This window comes from Pecten maximus, chromosome 4 (assembly GCF_902652985.1).
Source record: "Pecten maximus chromosome 4, xPecMax1.1, whole genome shotgun sequence".
Lineage (NCBI taxonomy): Eukaryota > Metazoa > Mollusca > Bivalvia > Pectinida > Pectinidae > Pecten > Pecten maximus.
In genome coordinates this window covers 23,723,822-23,730,858 of record NC_047018.1, presented here as the reverse complement: position 1 = coordinate 23,730,858, position 7,037 = coordinate 23,723,822, and positions in this window count along the sequence as shown.

Below are 7,037 nucleotides of genomic sequence, written 5' to 3'. Positions count from 1 at the left end.
CATGTAATAGGTTATAGGTGTAGTACATTTGTATGGTGTACAGTATGTTATGTAGGTGAACAAATACGACAGAGCTGAGAAATATTCATTGGGAAATGATGTATTGTGGTAGAGTAAGGTAAGCGACTGATTGACAGTATTATAGATGCCAGTGGGCGGATCTGATTGTCGACTGCAATTGACAAGGCATTCCTGTGCCTTTGTCTACGTATCGGTGTATGACCAGTTAGCGGTTGTAGGTGTGGAGTGATGGGAAGTCTGACTGTATTATGTTATTGTCTAACCTGGTAACACTGTGGACTCTACTACCTGGTTAATATTTATACTGGAATTGTGATTCATTTATCGATGTGTTGTAGACAATGTGTTGTGTAAAGTCGTTATATTTCTATTGTTCATTTAACGTCACTAGAAATTGTACGTACTTATTCTGCTTTTTTTACGTCATTGTTCCTGGTGTTTATCTTACCTCAGTACAAACCTATTTCTGGTGTTTATTTCAAATCCCTATTCGTAGTGTTTATTTTACATCACTATTTCTGGTGTTTATTTTACATCACTATTTCTGGTGTTTATTTTTACATCACTTTTTCTCGTGTTTATTTACATCACCATTTCTGGTGTTTATTTCACATAACTATTTATGGTGTTTATTTTTACATCACTATTGCCAGTGTTAATTTTATATCACCATTTATGGAGTTTATTTTTCATCACTATTTCTAATGTTTAATTTACGAAATTATTTCTAGGGTTTATTTTATATCACTTTTTCTGTGTTTATTTTTTTGTTACTATGTCTGGTGTTTAATTTGAGTCACTTTTATAGGCTAGCGTTTATTTACATAATTGTCTATGGTGTTTATTTTACATTACAATTTCTGGCGTGTCATTTGCGTCACTATTTCTGGTGTTTAAGTTACGTGACTATTCCTGGGGTTCATTTTACATCACTGTTTCATTGTTGATTCTATATCACTATTTGTAGTGTTTATTTTACATCACTATTTCCGGTGTTTAATTTACGTCACTATTTCTGGTGTTTATTTTATATCACTATTTCTGGTGTTTAATTTATGTCACCATTTCTGGTTTTTATTTTGCCTCACTATTTCTGTTTATTTTATATCATTATTTCTGGTGTTTAGTTTATAACACTATTTCTGGAGTTTAATTTGAGTCACTCTTCGTGGCGTTTATTTTACGTCACTATTCCTAGCGGTTATTTTACATCTCTATTGGTAGTCTTTAATTTGCGTCACTAATTCTGGTGTTTATTGTACGTCATCATTTCTGGTGTGTATTTTGCCTCATAATTTCTGGTGTTAATTTTACATCACTCTTTGTGATGTTTAATTTGTCTCACTTTTTCTGGCGTTTATTGCGCCACTATTTCTGATCTTTATTTTACGTTACAATTTCTGGTGTTTATTTAAAGTCACTAGATACGGGAAGGTTACTTTGCCGACGGAACATTAGAAGTCACATTTTGCTATATCATTGGGATATCTATCAGTCCTGTGTTCATACTGTTGTAGAAATATGGCTAATCATCTAAAGGTTTTACACTGGACACCTTTGCTAAGTTCATTTTATTATGTTTTAAACGACCACACATTGATTTACACTGTTCTGACCTTTAGTACGTGTGATAGAAATCCTAATAAACACACTAATGGCTACATGATGGTGTATATATCTCTCCACGTGTTTCCTGTGATTACCTTTAAACATGTAAGTTATTACCGTTAATAATCGACTTATGAATGCCCTATATGTTTTAATAACTAATACAAATTCATATGATTCATCTTGCATAATTCATCGGACAATTATTATGTAAATTATTGAATTTATCTCCCTTAAAATAGGTAAATTAGATAATAGATACACGGATCCGTGCACCCTGAGGATAGGGTATATAACGCCAGCTTCTGGAGTAAAGATGTTGAAATGATCTGCCATTGATTTCCAACCATCTTTCCTGAACATTAAAACATTGACAGACATGTTATATGTCCAGTATATTGTTACTTATGTAATCATTCACATGTATCAATTTATATATAGAATATCGCCAAATCCACATTTTGTCTGATACCTAAAGCATTACGACGATGAAGAATTTAAAGAATCTGTAAAAATAGGGTTAAATCATTCATCATGTATTTCCTTTCTTATCTGTTGCCCTAAAGCGACACTTTATGGCCAAGAGAAAATTCTATTTTATCATACTGATACAATTCGATTTGTTGGGAGGAACCATAGAACGGCCTAATTTAAAAGCTTATACAAACGTAACAATATATTGGTATTCATGTATATTTCAACAGTTAGATTAGGTATCTATCGATTTTATGAGGCATATTTAAATTTTGATGAAGAGCTTAACAAAACTATCAATCATCACAATAAATAATACACCTAATTGTTTAAAACATTTATGAATGTCACTTGTGCATAAGTTGTAAAAAACACTAATAGCTTTTATGAGTTAGTATTTTCAAGGACAGTGAATGGCGTCTATTCCTTTATGTGGTTAGTCCTGTCTGACTCATCCTTATCTATCTTCTGTCTGAAATATGTTTATGTTTATTGAAAAATTCAATATCCCGAGAATCTTGTGATTATAAAAAGTGCAATCTCTTCATGAAAATAATGTATGAGGAGTGTACGAGGAATATCATTCTATTAACTGCCTGTACTGATAACCTTTATCCTGCATACCGTGTACTAGTATTGATTTATTATGACATATATAACGTGGATATAGTTCACGAGAATAATAGTTATGGATTTATATATTATAACGAAGTATCAAGTGTATATCTATAATTGTGCCATTGCAAAGCACAACATGATCTTGAGAAATGACCCTTGAAAAAGTCTACTTACTTTGTCAATTGAATAAGCATTTAACTTCTAATTTACAACGAATCTCTGAAAGTGTAATCATGTGATGTGTATCGGGAAGTATTCTGTGAAATATAATTATATACAGTATGTTAATGCATTTTGTTGATTTTAAACTTACGACGTATATACGTGAGGTTAATTATAACACTACCAGACTGATACGGAATGATCTGTCGCATGTCAATACACTTTACGGGTATAAAATGGCATCCATGTTTATGTACATTTCTAAAGAAAGTATACTATCATTTAATTATATATCGTTTACGTCCTTTTAGACACAATCATCAATTATAACAACTCACCATATTTAGTTTAAACTGTGTTGTATTTATCAATTTCCATTGAACAATATATATACAACATATAAATCATACAAAAAGGAATCAGAAACCAGTGTCAAGACACTTATATAAATCTGACACCTATATATATAGGTTGACGTTACATAACAGCATAGACATAATAAAACACAACATCTTATCATAATGACAATAGAGTCTAATGTGAAAACATCAGTTGGAATTTGATCAAATGATCAAAATGTGAAAGTGGGATTTTGCTTCCACCTGGTTGTAGAAAGATATTTAATGTGGCATTTATCTAAAATATTAACGTACAAAATATGTACAGGCTACGTTAGCATGGAAAATCCGTTAATTTTACAAGGACCATATTTAACGTAAAGAGTAAAATATTACAATAAAAAATACACCATTTACTTGTGACAATATTGTCAGAGGTATGCCATGATATTATTGTGCTTCTTTTAAAAGGAGGTGGATCAATAAATTCAAAGATACAAGGAAATCGAACATTTAGATAATAACAGTATATTGAAAGAATATTGTATTGGTGGCAGACAAAATGTGTTATATTCTCCGTAAAGCTATAATTTATTCGATAATTCCCGTAACAGGAAAATAAGACATGACGGGTGAATATTCATATATTGATGAGAGTCTGGTGAAGTAAACCACTCCCGAAATCTTATTTTAGCAACACTTTCATTATTAATTTCATAACTTATCAATCAAACTTGTTTTTACATATAAATTCTTTCAGATCTCCTGATTCTTTTAACGCTATCAAAATACAAATGTCCTACACATCAACTTAAAAACTGTCCGAAAATGTTTTATTAGCATAGAAATGAAAGGTAAAGAGATGTTAAGCATGCTAGGCTTTTATACGTCTGCGTTAGTTCTTGACGTCACTTCCGGGTCAGAGTTTCACCTCTGATGTCATAAGAACCATGTTCAGTGAGGTGTGCGAATGTGCCGAGTATACGTGTATGGTTTATGCATAGCTGAGCAAGTAAACAAACCCTATACATATGTTTAATGTATAAGATGTCTAGAACATACACTTTGTTGACTGATGAATTAACTTGGCAAAGGACTTTGTACTTAATGTGCATATTGCGCTTAACGTTAGTTTTTATTTAATTATTTATGTATATATTAATTCATTCAATTGTTTATTCAAATTATGTTTTATCAGTCGGTATATTCAATTCAATAAACATGAATTATGTAATGATACAACTGAAACACATATGATACAACTGGATTGACAACATATACAAATTATACAATTGTATTGTCAACAGATACAAATTATACAACTGTATTGTCAACAGATACAAATTATACAACATGTATTGTCAACAGATATAAATTATACAATTGTATTGTCAACAGACACTAATTATACAATTGTATTGTCAACAGATACAAATTATACAACTGTATTGTCAACAGATACAAATTATACAAATGTATTGTCAACAGATACAAATTATACAAGTGTATTATCAACAGATACAAATTATACAAATGTATTGTCAACAGATACAAATTATACAAGTGTATTATCAACAGATACAAATTATACAAGTGTATTATCAACAGATACAAATTATACAATTGTATTGTCAACAGACACTAATTATACAATTGTATTGTCAACAGATACAAATTATATGACTGTATTGTCAACAGATACAAATTATACAAATGTATTGTCAACAGATACAAATTATACAAGTGTATTATCAACAGATACAAATTATACAAATGTATTGTCAACAGATACAAATTATACAAGTGTATTATCAACAGATACAAATTATACAACTATATTGTTAACAGACACAAATTATAGAATTGTTTTGTCAACAGACACAAATTATGTTATTTGTTATGTTATTGTTTTATCAAAAATAAAAGGTAGTCAAGCAATATAGTTCCATTTATGCATAATGCTAAGATGTCAGTTATGCTCACTGCCTGAAATGCCAGAGCTAGAACAACTCGTTTGCACTGTATAGTTTAATTTGATTATAATCGTGTTATAGTGCATATGATAGGAAAAAATGGTTCAATCATTGTTCTCGCGCATTGCAATTCCCAGAAGACCACATACAAACATATGACGCTCATAGCTGTCGTTTGGATTACAGCAAGAATGGTTCAAATATCCCGCACAGACTGCAGATATATTGTCAGTTTGAACATGAAATTTAACATCTCACTTCCTCTGCATGACAAAAGATTCCGATAAACTGGTAGGGCAAGTAGCTGAAGTGAGAGAAATATGTTCTCTTTAAGGAATGAAATTGATTTTTTCAACATTCATGAGGTCATAACATCATTGGCTTTCTGGATATATTTACCATGAATCTCCAGAAAAAACTGGAGTGTACTCTAAATAAACCGCGAAGCGGTTTATGAAGAGAGTACACTCCAGTTTTTTATGTTATGACTGTATAACAGAAAAAAATAATTTATGTTAATTCTTATAATTTAATTTCGTCTTATACACACCAAGATATTTCACTTTCTTTGGCGAACTCTTTTCTGTGATAAATTATTACGCAACGTCATCAGCCAATCAAAAATGACGTTACATTTCGCAACGTCAACAAAATTATTTCAGCCAATGAAAATGCGTGTTTCATACAAAATTAAATTATACAACTGTAATTGTCAACAGAGGGATGTTTTATTTTTATGTTTTAAACTCTGCATCTAACGTGATTCATGGAATATGTCTAGAAGCCAATGTTGTTTTGACCTCATGAATGTTGAAAAAATCAATTTCATTACTTATATTTACATTATGATTATTTTCTATTTATCTGTGAAAGTCCCGATTGATACAAAAGAACAATTTCATTGAGTAACGTAGGAGAGAGAACAGCCGTTTTCGCGGGAAGGTGTCAGACAGTTCTTGGCACGTACTTTGTAAACGTCATAACAACAAAACAAACAAAATGTAGTTCCATCTTCGACACTTATTCTGTAAGATTTTTCGGGTAATTTTTATGTTTTGAATATTTAGGATGCCGTAACGACATTGGATTTTGTAAAGATTTCATGGATCGCGTTTATTTCAAAGAACACGAGAATAAGCAACAATCCGACGACGGAGCGTACTACCTGCGGTAATGCGGTCCCCGGCATTACTACGCACTGTGATGAGGCAAATGTTGTTATGATAAATGAATACAATTTTCGCTTGTACGTTATCTCTTTATCAAATCTGCTATAAACGATATTGCTTACAAGTTCAAGAATGTGATTTTCGCTTATAGTATTCAATGAAACTGATAATCATAAAACAAACGAATTCATGAGATTGTTTACCTATTGATTAAAAAGCATAAGAAAAATCATTTTAAATCAAATACAAGTACCTTATTTATTAAAGTAATAATACCATGTATTAAACTTATTTAAATTCAATAAATGGTTGACATACAACTTCATTGCACAGTACGGAATAATAAATTAACCTGAATCATCCGGTCATGCTTTGACAACTTTGTTGTGATAGGGATATAAATGGAATCCGGAAGGTATGTTTAGAAAGTTGAAAGCGAACCTAGAACATCATGTCAAAAAAAACATATTTGTGATTTTAAATCTATAAAACGGATAAAACGTGACGAAAGCATTAACAAACAAAAATAGATCTACATTGCGACACGCACAAGACCAGGTGTTCCGGAAGAGGAAGAACGCTTCTGCTTTATCGACGACGCAGCCTTGTAACTCGGAACCACTAGTCATATCAAGGAATACCAAACACACTTAACGTCACGCCATACAAGAGAT